The sequence below is a fragment of the Oncorhynchus masou genome, chromosome 4 (genome assembly GCF_036934945.1).
Source record: "Oncorhynchus masou masou isolate Uvic2021 chromosome 4, UVic_Omas_1.1, whole genome shotgun sequence".
Classification (NCBI taxonomy): Eukaryota; Metazoa; Chordata; class Actinopteri; order Salmoniformes; family Salmonidae; genus Oncorhynchus; species Oncorhynchus masou.
In genome coordinates this window covers 224,522-239,914 of record NC_088215.1, presented here as the reverse complement: position 1 = coordinate 239,914, position 15,393 = coordinate 224,522, and the positions used below count along the sequence as shown (strand labels likewise).

The 15,393-nt window shown below is 41.2% G+C and overlaps 1 pseudogene; it reads right to left on the bottom strand.

The window, feature by feature from the left end:
* LOC135520228 (mitogen-activated protein kinase kinase kinase kinase 3-like) overlaps nt 1-15,393 on the bottom strand; it is a 52,445-nt pseudogene that overhangs the window by 6,169 nt on the left and 30,883 nt on the right.

Below are 15,393 nucleotides of genomic sequence, written 5' to 3'. Positions count from 1 at the left end.
TGTTATTAGTCAATTCTTCCCCGGAAGCTCTTAGCATAGCTAGTGTCAATGCTTTTTTTGTTTTTGGTTGAAACCTCAATGGCTAAACTCTTATATGGCTATGACATGGGTTGTCAGCACTCCTCAAAGGTTTGGGGAGTGTGAGCCTGGCAAACTGATGGAGATGGCTAAAAAATGGACAGACATAAAAATTCTTACCTTGATGAGCATGAACTTCTGCATGGGCTCCACCCATTCCAACATGACCACATTGGATTGGAAGGCTCCACACAAGTACTTGTGGCCCGTGTAAGGATTTCTCACTAAGGGGGAATAGTTGGTAGTCAGTCGGGGCTGTCAATCATACTAAGCTGGGACCACAATAATGTATTTCAAAGACCTTTCTACTATTGGTACCCAGTTGAAGAGGTTGTTGTCCTAATTGGTTATAAGGGGAATGGAGAACTATTGTGTTTATTACATGTAGTGAAGTGATGCATCTACTCTCAATCTTGTAGCAAGATTATGTAGCAACTTGTTGGAAAGTAGTGGGTCTGACGTAGACACAGATGAAAACCGAGGGGGGAGAGAGAGAAAAAGAATGTCCATGACTACTCACCCACACAGCACTTCTGACATCCCTTGGTGTCGGGAATCCTGTTGGAGATGGAAAATGTCCTAAAAAACACAATAACAAAGTCTCAAAAGTAGGACTCTACCCACAGAAAACTCCTACACACAGAGGCATCGCCATCTTCTTACCTTGGAATGATTTTGTCTTGGAGCCGGTGGGTGGGGATGGCCATTGGCAGCTTCTGCATCTGTCGAGCATGCTCATACAGACCCGCCAGATTGTGACAGAGCTGCGAGGCATTTCCTGCCTAAAAACACAACGAACACACCTTTTGAGTGCTTTGAAGGCAATTATAATATCTTTAATTTGCACGCAAAAAGTGCATCATCTAACTGCTTGTATACAGTGCCTTGCGAAAGTATTCGGCCCCCTTGAACTTTGCAACCTTTTGCCACATTTCAGGCTTCAAACATAAAGATATAAAACTGTATTTTTTTGTGAAGAATCAACAACAAGTGGGACACAATCATGAAGTGGAACGACATTTATTGGATATTTCAAACTTTTTTAACAAATCAAAAACTGAATAATTGGGCGTGCAAAATTATTCAGCCCCCTTAAGTTAATACTTTGTAGCGCCACCGTTTGCTGCGATTACAGCTGTAAGTCGCTTGGGGTATGTCTCTATCAGTTTTGCAAATCGAGAGACTGAAATTTTTTAACATTCCTCCTTGCAAAACAGCTCGAGCTCAGTGAGGTTGGATGGAGAGCATTTGTGAACAGCAGTTTTCAGTTCAATTTTGGTTTCATCTGACCAGAGCACCTTCTTCCACATGTTTGGTGTGTCTCCCAGGTGGCTCGTGGCAAACTTTAAACAACACTTTTTATGGAAATCTTTAAGAAATGGCTTTCTTCTTGCCACTCTTCCATAAAGGCCAGATTTGTGCAAGATACGACTGATTGTTGTCCTATGGACAGAGTCTCCCACCTCAGCTGTAGATCTCTGCAGTTCATCCAGAGTGATCATGGGCCTCTTGGCTGCATCTCTGATCAGTCTTCTCCTTGTATGAGCTGAAAGTTTAGAGGGACGGCCAGGTCTTGGTAGATTTGCAGTGGTCTGATACTCCTTCCATTTCAATATTATCGCTTGCACAGTGCTCCTTGGGATGTTTAAAGCTTGGGAAATCTTTTTGTATCCAAATCCGGCTTTAAACTTCTTCACAACAGTATCTCGGACCTGCCTGGTGTGTTCCTTGTTCTTCATGATGCTCTCTGCGCTTTTAACGGACCTCTGACACTATCACAGTGCAGGTGCATTTATACGGAGACTTGATTACACACAGGTGGATTGTATTTATCATCATTAGTCATTTAGGTCAACATTGGATCATTCAGAGATCCTCACTGAACTTCTGGAGAGAGTTTGCTGCACTGAAAGTAAAGGGGCTGAATAATTTTGCACGCCTAATTTTTCAGTTTTTGATTTGTTAAAAAAGTTTAAAAATATCCAATAAATGTCGTTCCACTTCATGATTGTGTCCCACTTGTTGTTGATTCTTCACAAAAAAATACAGTTTTTTGAAGCCTGAAATGTGGCAAAAGGTCGCAAAGTTCAAGAGGGCCGAATACTTTCGCAAAGCACTGTATCTGGAGGAAGTACCGACAAGTAGAATTTACATTTACAAGTGCATTTTTCATGATAAAATTAGACTAATGCTCTTGATGACAGATTTCTTGCTTATGATTTATGTTTTTAATGTCAGTCACAGTCATTGTGTGCGGCCAAAGGTACATTTAAATGATGTGTCTGGAGAATCTATTCTATTCTGGAAACTACAAACAAACAACGTAAAACTTTGTGTGCACTATAGTTATTTGTTGAGATATATTAACAATGTGTGGCAATACAGGTTTCTATGATGAATCCTTACCAGATATGGAGAGCAGACTATTACTCATGACATAAAGCCACGTAAACCTCCGGGGAAAGAGCTAGGAAATAAAAAAAGGTATCTGTTTTTAATAGTTCTGTAGGTGGTCAATTGAAATCATAATCCGTGTCTCATTGACCAGTTCTGGATAAAACCTTGTGGATCAAAACCTCAAATCCTTGTGGATCAAACCTCAAATCCTTGTGGATCAAACCTCAAATCCTTGTGGATCAAACCTCAAATCCTTGTGGATCAAACCTCAAATCCTTGTGGATAAAACCTTGTGGATCAAACCTCAGATCCTTGTGGATAAAACCTTGTGGATCAAACCTCAAATCCTTTACTTACGTCATGAAGAAGCAAGCATTCAAATTGAACTATAATTTGTAATTTGATGTGACAGAGAATATTTCAATCTTCACATAAATAGATAGATTATGTTTAATACATTACACTGTAAAAACATTGGAAGCAGTTAGAACAATTGAAATTTACTGACTGTCACGACTTCTGCCGAAGTCGTTGCCTCTCCTTGTTCGGGCGGTGCTCGGCGTTCGACGTCACCGGTCTTCTAGCCATCATTGATCCTTTTTTCATTTTCCATTGGTTTTGTCTTGTCTTCCCACACACCTGTTTTCAATCCCATTCATTACCTGTTGTGTATATAACCCTCTGTTTCTCCTCATGTTTTTGTCAGAGATTGTTTTATTGTCAGTGTAGTGTGTTTGTTGTATAGGTGCACGTCGGGTCCTTGTACCCATGTTTGTTTGTTATGTACTTTTAGTGTTATGGAGCATACTCCGTGGACTTTATTAAAAGACCCTATTTTACACTCTATTTGACTCTCCTGCGCCTGACTTCCCTGCCACCTATTACTCCTATGCATGACACTGACAAAAAGATCATTCAAATGAAATAATGAGACACTGACCTGTTCCATGGAGGAGTCATGCAGTTTGTTGAGATTTAGAGTGTAAATACCCTCTTCGGCACCGAATAGCAGGTATTGGTCTAAAACAGAGAATTAAACAATCATTAAGTATTATAACAGAGAGAGACAAGGTATATTTAACAATACACAGATTGCTTAGGACTCTGCCTAAGAAGGAAACTAATAGTAGCACATGCAAACTGCAAATAAGACATAGGGTAAGACAAAGACGAAAGTCAAGTTAGCTTAGACTCCTGTTCTAGGTTTCTCCAAGCCTTTCTCGAACAAGAATACAGTGGGACACCAGGTAGCGCGAGACTGAAAATAAAGTAATCCAATCAATTGCAGACAAAGGTAAACCGCACAGCGGGTTTGGTAAAAATATTAACCGTGCTCCGTCTGTCAGACCCTGCACACCCCACACCCTTGCAGACATTGTCATTGAACATTGACACAAATCCACATGATCTGTCCTTAAAATACAGCATAAATACAGTTTCCTGTTATCTGCAATTGATGGAATCAGGGTCCACGGCAGTTAGACAGAAATGAATTGGCACGAGGCCCACCTCTCGTGTCGGGGTTGATCCATGACGCCGCACAGTGGATCTTTAGAGGGCAGCCATTGAAGACTTTGGAGAAACAGGCTCCCATCTGTGCAGCGAAAACAGAATGTAGATGTTTAGTTATAGTTGATCAATGTAGAGCACCTGGAAAAACCCTTTATAAATTCAGTCCAATATAATAAATAGATTTATTTATGGCAGGATCTCTAGCTCGAGGGTTGTGGTAATTACAAATGTGTTATGAACTCAACACTACTACTTTTAGGTTGCTAATGAATTAATTACAATTCACATAAATTATTTAGATAATGAATGTGTAATCAACACATTTGTGCTTTTGTTTCTGTATCTTAGTGCTCATTTGCTTTTTCCTAGTACAGTTATAGTTTTCTACTTGACAATGCGTGTGTGTAAGAGCAGGTAAGGGATGTTAAGACTTACGTGGACATTTGGCGTGGGGGGAAGGCCATTACTGATTGGTTTCTGAGGAAACAGGAAATGACATCATCATACCAAGGTCAGTGTAGAATCATTAACAATCATAGTTCAAATATACTGCATATTATACTGTAATATTATTAAATATGAAAATAATATGTCGATATATTGAGCTGTGCATCACTCTGTCTATCAGTGCTGTAATATCTTGGGAAAAACACAGTAGCACTTTAAGTGAACTATAAGTGATCTTTAAATCATGAGTTGTCGCTTATTAATGAGTAACTAATGAGGTAAACATATAACAAATGCTCTTTGTTCAGAGCATTGGATGCAAATAAAAATCCACTTCTAAGAAGAATGAGAAGATTTATGTTTAGTCATAATGCAAAACCGCATAATTATCTATTTTGCAATGACAATTTAAGTCTTATTATAGCTGTTAGGACATGTTAATGAATTAATCACCATTTACATTCATTGTTCACCAAATAAATTACTTTCAGGTAACACATAGTAAAGTTAGTATGTAAAAATGTGAAAAGGTCAGAAACATTTTAAATAACACTTTCTATGAACCAGCGCTGTGCAATGCATTATGTATATATATATATATATATATCCCATTTAGCAGACGCTTTTGTCCAAAGCGACTTACAAGTCGGCTGGGGCCACTACTTTTTACATATGGGTGGCCCCAGCGGGAATCGAACCCACGACGCTTGGCGTTGCAAGCGCCATGCTCTACCGACTGAGCCACACAGGACCGATTATGCAATAACGCATGATGTACATAATGAACACCTGATTATAGATATTAATGAATTAATGACAGCCATGACCGGTTATCAATATAATGCACTTTACTACCTAAAAAAAAAAAAAAATGTTTAACACATAATGCTTACAGGAAGTCTTATAATGCACTATGGATTTGACAGAATCCACTTCAAGTGCATTATATACAGAAAATTCACCAAAAGTGTCGCCACCCATTTTTACGCACAGCTTCTGACCAAGGCTAAATGACTATGATGTTACCGGAATCTCTTTCCTGTCCTTCCTTGTGGTGACACAAGGTGGCATAGTAGACTGCTTCTCGGCAACACCAGCATCCCCGCTCACTTCTGATGGGCTGAACCCATTGCCTGTTAGGAGGGAACTTAATTATTGATTCATTTTGAAATATTACATTATTTAAATGATTCCCCAATAGCCACAATCTGAATGGTGCTGTGGAGAGAAGAAAAGGAAGCAAGAGAGTATGTAGCTCTGTGGGAACTGAGCAATTACAACAATTGTGCTGAAACAAGACACTGATAAGACTAAGATCACCACAGTGACTAAACTAAGATTTGTCTCAATAGTCTAAAGTGGCGTCCACTCCTCGTCTCTTCTCCTTCACCTTGACATATCTGAAAACAACAGGACAGGAGAATGCAATAGGATGGAATAGCCCTGGTACTAGTCCAGTTCTTTCATGTCAAATGCAGATGAAGGAAAGCTGATGATGGGAGGAAAACTATTGAGATGCACACGTGAGGGACAGTCAGCTTCGTTTGAAAGTTGGCCCCTGTCACCAGACTGCTCGAAGTGGACAGGATGTGGAAACTGGGGAAGTTTGTGTAAGTGTATTGGAGGGTGACTCATGATGCAGAGAGGGGGTGTGACATTATCGCATGCCAACACCAGACACACCACTGCTCCTAATTAAACTGACAGGCTATAAATACTAGCTGGCAACCACAGGGTCCACTTTGGAAAAGCTGACTGGCTAAGACAGGGAGGAGGTGGGGCGGAGCCTCTTGAGGATGTTGGCAGGGTTGGAAGGAGGAAGGAGAGATCCCTGAAAACAGTGGTAGTTTTTATTTCAGCATCATCACACTTATTGTCTAAGTGGTCCAGGTTTGGTATTGCGGTTGGTATTGTGATGAATTGACTGACTGATTAATTCATTCATTCGACTCACTCACCCACCGACCCATTCATTCATTCATTCAAAGGGACCACAGCTTTGGTCCTCCAATTAAGTGCAGGGGAGATAAGAAAACCCACATTAATGCATTTCTGACAGAATTGTCTACAACTCCCAGAATACACCCATTCAGTTTGTGAGCATGCCTTTAAACCATGTTACCTACCTAAGCTAAGCTGCTTGTGCGGGGGGAGTCGGCCTGGGCGGCACATGGGTGGCAGAGTGGGCGGGGCTCTCGGTGGCTGGACAACGCTTTATGGCCCCCCGTGGTCGTCATGGTCACCAGGGGAGCCATGGTGAGCAGGGGAGTTGGCAACATCCTGTGGAATGGGAATGGCCTCAGAGCAAAATACAAAACAAATAGATAGAATATCAGGGTTCTGGTAAATTCCCATTTAATGAAGTCAACTGAATTGAAATAAATTACATTTGTAAAATAAAATCATACGTTGAAATTGATTTGACCCCCAACGCTACAGGATCGGCATCAAAGCACACACGTCAACATGTAAACATCATCATTAGATGTAAAGTCACACCAAGAAATACCTCAAATATTATGCTCTATTGCACACAATAGGGCTATAGGAAATATAAACAAATGTTGTGCTATGTTCAATTTAAAGTGGTGCCACAAAAGGATTCCTGTGTACACTGAAGTAAATAGATCATCTTGCAGGTTTATATGTGAGAAAACACTACGCTCTCAGTCTCAAAATATGGACAATGAGTAATTTGAAGAATACATACCTTGACGTTGGGAGGCGGTGGTGGAGGCTCTTTGGGCGCATTGTGGAGCCCTTGGCACTAAGAGAGAGATAGGGCATAACTATTAGAACAACCTATTGTACTAATAGTTATACCTTTATTTGTGTATCATATACAGTGTACAAAACATTAAGAAGACCTCCCTAATATTGAGTTGCACCCCCCTTCCCGTTGCCCTCAGAACAGCCTCAATTCGTCAGGACATGGACTCTACAAGGCAACAAAACCACTCCACAGGGATGCTGGCACCTGTTGACCCCAATGCATCCCACAGGAGTCAAGTTGGTTCAATGTCCTTTGGGTGGTGGACCATTCTTGATACACACGGGAAACTGTTGTATCAAACCGGTGGGCCTGTCACCTGCTACAATACCCTGTTCAAAGGCACTTAAATATTTGTGTCTTGTCCATTCACCCTCTGAATGGTACACATACACAATACATGTCTCAACTGTCTCAAGGTTTCAAAATCTTTTTTTAACCTGCCTCCTCCCCTTCATCTACACGGATTGAAGTTTATTTAACAAGTTACATCAATAAGGGATCATAGCTTTCACCTGGATTCAGTCTGTCATGGAAAGAGCAGGTGTTCATACACTCAGTGTATATCCTGGGTCACGTTCATTAGGCACTATAAGGCATCAAATGGAAGAAAACACAGTAAATAAAAAAACGGACTACCTGGACTTGTTCATTAAGCATTTCTTATTGGACATGAACCTGGCCCCTGGTAGAGTAGCCAGTTCCTATAATTAGCATAACAAATAATGTATAGATACAATTTATAGATTAAATGTTAAGAGGACAGTTAAGTTGAAAGGAGAAAGAGGTTGAAGACAGTAGGACTTACTGTTGCATTTCATCATCATGGTCACCACCATCATTATCACCACAATCATCATCATCACCACCATCATCTAAATGAGTCTCGTGTCCCCTAAGGGAGAAGAGGGATGTACATTTAAATTAAATACAACTTTATTAATGTCTTTATAGTTGCCCCTCTGGGATTAATACAATACAATTATTTGTAGTGGTATTGAACTGAAGAGGTACAGTGGTAGAGGCATTTCTCCATCGTGGCTCAGAATCAGCTGAGGACTCCCGTCTAAGGGCTTATGAGAGATGAGGAAAGATCCACCCCATACCAACAATCCTCTTGAACAGAATTTCAGCATTGGGGATGCATGCTCTTCTCCTGTCCAATGTCGAAAAATTGTTAGTCGGCACCTCGTGTCCAAAAGATTTCAACAGTGAAATGTGATAATATGCACCATTATTCATTTCAATGTGAGGTCTACCTTATGGCGTCCGCATGCTTCCCAACTGTAACCAATCGGAAGAGTTTGTGCATATAATGTGTTTGTTTTTGGACTTCGGTGAGGGTTTTTTCGAAGACACATTTTCTTTCTTGAGGGACACTGAAGTTGGTAGCCGAAGTCTACGTCCATTCATCAGTGATTGTTCAACAGTAGGGGTTCCTCAGTAAAGTCTGTTGTCATTCAACGAGCGGTGACTCATTTTCATGCAATTATTTTGGTTGAGAAATACTGCACCAAACACCTTAGTTTGGAATTATTGCACAACTAAGATCTCCTCGGCAAAATGAATGATATTTCTTGCGTTATTTTGGATTCATTCAGACTACTTTGAGGAAGCGTATACTGACTATGGCGTCTCAAAACGAACAAACTGTACTATTTCCGCTTTTATCTTGTTTTTCAAGCAGAGGTCTTTTGAGGGAGTATGCGAGCACACGTGCTGTTCGCCTAGCCGAGTGAAGCATGCTGACGTCTTTAGTAGTGAACCGGCCAACATTTGAGTGCCATTTCATCAACAAAGATGAAAGTAGAGAAGGCACCCGAAACAATCAACACCTTATTTTGAACCGAGTCTAGCTATCCATTTGTGTTGTCTTACCAAACGTCACGTGTGGCAAGACAACGAACATTGGAGTTGGCTATATACAGCATAAACTGATCTAGCACCTGCTCGTCACTTGTGTATTGGAAATCAGTTTCCATGTATATTTCCTGCATGAGGTGTATTTTTTTTACCCTAACGCTGAGAATTAATGGATGCTAGCAGCACACCACGCCGCAACGAGACAAAGATTACAATAAACAATAGCGGACATCCCGTCGGCTTTCAGTCCCTCTGCGCTATAACTGGGCATACGGCTTTAACGCCTCCGCAGGGTGAGAAATCACCCTGGTCTCCGCGGACATGGTTCTAAAGCAAGTTAGTCGTCCATTTCACTCGGACAAGCACAGAGACAGGAGGTTAGGTCACATTAAATATTGAGTAGTGCAAGAAAGAGGTGGGGGGAGGAAGAGCGAAAAGTAAGGGGAGAAAGCGAGGCTGAAGATGAGAAAAATATGAGGGGAAAGGGATGAGAATAAAATAGTCCAGAAATAGAAGACAGATAAGATTAACTTTTATTTATCCAGGGAAGTCACATTTATTTTTCCAATTGAACCCTGTCCTATATAGAGAGGTAGGAATTAGAAGAGAGGATAGGAAAGAAAGTTTCAGTGAGAAAGAGAGACAGAAAGAAGTGGGAGTAAAAACAAGAAAAATGGGGAAGGAAAGACATCGCTGGGCCTACCTCTGGTTTAGCTCCTCCTCCACCGATTTCAGAAGACTCCTGTTGCGAGAAAACGACAGGAGATAATTAGAGATAAAACGGAAAATGAGATGCTGTTTACATTTGAACACAAGGGGTACTTGGCAGGGGGTGGTTGGGGATGAGGGAGACGATTTACAAAAACACGGTTTTACAAAAAAAGCTTTTATTGACTGTAAAGATGGCGCTAGATTGATGTTGATAGTTCAAAAGGTAGATTTTGTGTCCGTTTTTTGGAAGATGCTGTAAAAGTACCCAACCACCTTCGCTTTCTTGTGTAAAAATATTAGTGGAGCCATGTTCCTTTTTGTAAAATAACTTTGCCGCCTGTTTCTCCAATCTCGATTCGCCGTGTTTTGGTTGTAAATTATTTAGTGCATACCGGGGTCGTGCGCTGAGGGCAGTTCCAACAAACAAATTGCAGAGTGATTGTGTCGGAGAAAAAAAAGGCTATTTATGTTTTATGAATTAGCACTCTGCAAAACCTCTCGATAGGTAGGAAGAATGTTGGCTGAACATTAAAAAACAAACACAGACAAATATCAAAGCTGAAAGGGGTTCCTGCTAGTGAACAAAAACCTCTCAAGCACACTATGCTCAGCAGTAAAACACAATACACAATTCAAACACAATACAACCACACACGTGGATACAGTGCAATGGCATTCAAATCATGGAGGATGAGTTTAAACATGTATTTTCATTGTGGTCCTCTTGAAAATACTTTAAAACCAAAATATACAACATGAAAACAAAATACATCTAAAATACATCATCAATAGGGAAGAAAGAGCAAACGGAATAAAATAGATGACCAAGTAACGTTCATTGATACAATTATACTTTCTTTTAGCCTCTGTCACATTAAAATATTTAGCTCATAAACCATTTCTTAAAGGGATAGTTCACCAAATTACAAAATGACACATTGGTTTCCTTACCCTGTAAGCAGTCTATGGACAAGGTATGACAGCAATGCATGATATGGTTTTGTGGGACAAATCCTAATCAAGTCATGGGACCGATATTAGCATTTATCGTGCATAATTTTCAAATATTGATTGTGAAGCTTAACAAAGTCACTTATAGATGTTTTGAATATGATGTGCAAAAAATGCTAATATCGGTCCCATAACTTGAATGGGATTTGTGCAACAAATGCACTTGGAACAGTCCCAGGGAAACTAAACCAAAGCATAGATTGTTGTCATAAACCAATATGTTATTTGGTCATTTGGGTGAACTATCCCTTTAAGGTTTATCATAAAACTCCCTTGCGTAGGGATGGATTTTATATGGTTTGGTACACCATTCCATTCCTCTGCACCAGTGTTAAGAAAATAGCTTTTTCCAGCCATGCTCCTATCGTGCAGCGGTCTGATATTGGTAACACTGGCTCTGGTGTGATGGCTACGAGAGTCTCTAATTAAATTAAAATAACCAGACAGGTAACTGGGGGCAAGGTCATGTATAACTTTTAAAATTAACAGTTTGATCTGCACCACCCGGAGATCAACTGGAAGTCAGTTCAGTTCCCTGAATTTATTAGGACAAATGTGCATTTTAGGGCTGAGCTTGAGTATAATTCTCATCAGTTGGTTTTGGGCCATTTGAAGTTTGTCTTTCAGATTTTTTTTATGCCACTGGACCATGAGATACAATCATAGTCATAGTGGCACTGGATCAGAGATGTTGCCAGGGTCTGCATAGTAGGCTATTGTTTAAGAGAGGATGCTAGCATGTTGCTTTGTGTGGAGAGCGCTAGCTACACAAGTTGTGGCTAAGCTAAATGACCATAATCATTATTACTAGTACTGTATAAGGCTATGTGTGGAAAGCGCAAGCTTCACATGTTATGGCTAAGTCAATTACCAACAAATATACTGTATAGTAGTACTGTAGAAAGGATTCTACATTGCTATGTGTGGAACGCGCTAGCAACACAGGTAGCGCCTAAGCTAAATCACCATATTATATTATTACTAGTCCTGTATAAGACAGGATGGTATGTTGTTAGTGTGGAAGGCGCTAGCTTAACAGGTTGTGGCTAAGCTAAATAACCAAATTATCATATTATTACTAATAATGTATATATAGGGTGCTGCATTGCTTTGTGTGAAAAGCTCAAACTTCACAGATTGTGACTAGGCCCATCGGTTAGTGTAACTGGGAGCGACACCTCTCGCCTGTCTCACTCGTGTGTCATTCCATCTGTCTCGACGCCCCACCGGCCTTGTCAAATCTCCATCTTCCCCTATTATCCCCCTCTCCTTCATTCATGGCTGTCTCTACAAATAAACAATACAATATGAACGGAGAGTGGAAAAGTTTTGAAAAAAAGTCTACCCATATTCAAGATGCCCATTAAGATTTAGTGTAATGCAACCAGAGTTGGGTTCAAATACTATTTGAAATAATTTCAAATACTTTATTTGGGCTTGATTGGCCTTGCCTAGTGGCAAAGGTACACTCCAGATAAGGTGAAGAAAACACAAAGTATTTGAAAAATGTAAAATAGTATAATCGAATCCAGGTCTGAATGCAACTTGCCTAGTCACCATACCCTTACACAAGAAAAGTTGTCTTGCAGCATGACATTCTCCTGTAGAATTCTCTGCGTTAGGTTGGAGTCATTGGAGCTAAAGGTGGTACAACCGGTTATTGAGAGTGTAAGGGGGCAATTATTTTTTACACGGGGTCATCGGGTGTTGCATAACTTTGTTTATGACATAAGTATATAATTATTGTTATTTGTTCACTCGGGTTCCCTTTATCTAATATTCGGTTTTGGTTGAAGATCTGATAACATTCAGTATTAAATATGCAAAAATAGATCAAATCAGAAAGGAGGCAAGTACTTTTTCACAGCACTGTATCTTCCTCTACTACTCCTGTATCCCTACACATCCTAAATATGGTATTGGAACTGACCCTGTAGCTTTCTTTGTGTTCTTCTTATTTTTATTTATTGTGTGTTTTTGTTCTACCTTATGTTAATTTTAGTACTATATTGATATCGATTACTGCAAACCAAATAAAAAAATGATGTTTTATTCTAGTCGAAATGCAATGTGATTGCTTTTCGATAAATTCAGCTGGTGAACATCTATTCATTGGCATGCCCTATGGCAGTCATTCATTCATGCATGCATGCAAATACATCATACCTCTTAATAATAACATTAGTTTAATTGGTTAAGCACGTAATGGATACACACAAGCAAAGACTATGCTGATTGGTGATGTTTTATTTCACCTTTATTTAACCAGGTAGGCTAGTTGAGAACAAGTTCTCATTTACAACTGCGACCTGGCCAAGATAAAGAAAAGCAGTTCGACACATACAACAACACAGAGTTACCCATGGAATAAACAAACATAGTCATTAATACAGTAGAAAAAGTCTATATACAGTGTGTGCAAATGAGGTAGGATAAGGGAGGTAAGGCAATAAATAGGCAATGCTGGTGAAGTAATTACAAGTAAAAACTAGAATGGTAGATGTGCAGAAGATGAATGTGCAAGTAAGAGATACTGGGGTGCAAAGGAGCAAGATAAAAAAAAAATACAGTATGGGGATGAGGAAGTTAGGGCTATTTACAGATGGGCTATGTACAGGTGCAGTGATCTGTGAGCTGCTCTGACAGCTGGTGAGGGAGATACGAGTCTCCAGCTTCTGTGATTTTTGCAGTTCGTTCCAGTCATTGGCAGCAGAGAACTGGAAGGAAAGGCGGCCAAGGATGAACTGGCTTTGGGGGTGACCAGTGAGATATATCTGCTGGAGAGCGTGCTACGGGTGGATGCTGCTATGGTGACCAGTGAGCTGAGATAAGGCTGGGCTTTACCTAGCAGAGACTTGTAAATGACCTGGAGCCTGTGGGTTTGGTGGCGAGTATGAAGCGAGGGCCAGCCAACGAGAGCATACAGGTCACAGTGGTGGGTAGTATATGGGGCTTTGGTGACAAAACGGATGGCACTGTGATAGACTGCATCCAATTTGTTGAGTAGAGTGTTGGAGGCTATTTTGTAGATGACATCGCAAAAGTCGAGGATCGGTAGGATGGTCAGTTTTACGAGTGTATGTTTGGCAGCATGAGCGAAGGATGCTGTGTTGCGAAATAGGAAGCCGATTCTAGATTTAATTTTGGATTGGAGATGCTTAATAATGTGAGTCTGGATGGAGAGTTTACAGTCTACCCAGACACCTAGGTATTTGTAGTTGTCAGAACCGTCAGAACCGTCCAGAGTAGTGATGCTGGACGGGCGGGCGCTGGCAGCGATCAGTTGAATAGCATGCATTTAGTTTTACTTGCATTTAAGAGCAGTTGGAGGCCACAGAAGGAGAGTTGTATGGCTTTGAAGCTCGTCTGGAGGCTAGTTAACACAGTGTCCAAAGAAGAGCCAGAGGTATACAGAATGGTGTCGTCTGTGTAGAGGTGGATCAGAGAATCACCAGCAGCAAGAGTGACATCATTGATGTATACAGAGAAGAATCGGGCCGAGAATTTAACCCTGTGGCACCCTCATAGAGACAGCTGAGCTGAATGTTTGAAAGTCAACAAAATACATGTTGGTTGACACTTCACGTAATGGCAGCTACTGTATATGAACCAAACAAATAGCTGTTTATGCTGGACACAATACTTGTCCATACTGGTTATGACAATGATCACTATAAAATTATTTGAAATATTTACAGTATACATTTTAAAAGATAATATGCACCCAATAAGATACATCATTGGTTAGACCACAGCCTTAAACTCAGAAAATCAAGTTGATATGACAGATTTTTAAATATATTATTAGTTCATACAACTAAGTATTTTAAGTGGGGCAACTCATAGTTTAAGGTTTAATTTCCATGCGCTCTCTCTCAGCGCTATCTATCAACCTCGCTCGCTCGCTCTCTCTCAGCCTCGCTCTCTATCAACCTCGCTCGCTCGCTCTCTCTCAACCTCGCTCTCTCGCTCGCACGCTCTCAACCTCGCTCGCTCGCTCTCTCTCAACCTCGCTCGCTCTCTCTCAACCTCCCTCGCTCTCTCTCAACCTCGCTCGCTCTCTCTCGCTCGCTCTCAACCTCGCTCGCTCTCTCTCGCTCTCTCTCAACCTCGCTCGCTCTCTCTCTCAACCTCGCTCTCTCAACCTCGCTCGCTCTCTCTCTCTCTACCTCGCTCCCTCGCTCTCTCTCAACCTCGCTCGCTCTCTCTCAACCTCGCTCGCTCTCTCTCGCTCTCTCTCAACCTCGCTCTCTCTCAACCTCGCTCGCTCGCTCTCTCTCGCTCTCTCTCAACCTCGCTCGCTCTCTGTCAACCTCGCTCGCTCGCTCTCTGTCAACCTCGCTCTCTCTCAACCTCGCTCTCTCTCAACCTCGCTCTCTCTCAACCTCGCTCTCTCTCAACCTCGCTCTCTCTCAACCTCGCTCTCTCTCAACCTCGCTCGCTCTCTCTCTCAACCTCGCTCTCTCTCAACCTCGCTCGCTCTCTCTCTCTCTCAACCTCCTCGCTCTCTCTCGCTCTCTCTCGCTCTCTCTCTCTCTCAACCTCCTCTCGCTCTCTCTCAACCTCCTCTCTCAACCTCGCTCGCTCGCTCTCTCTCGCTCTCT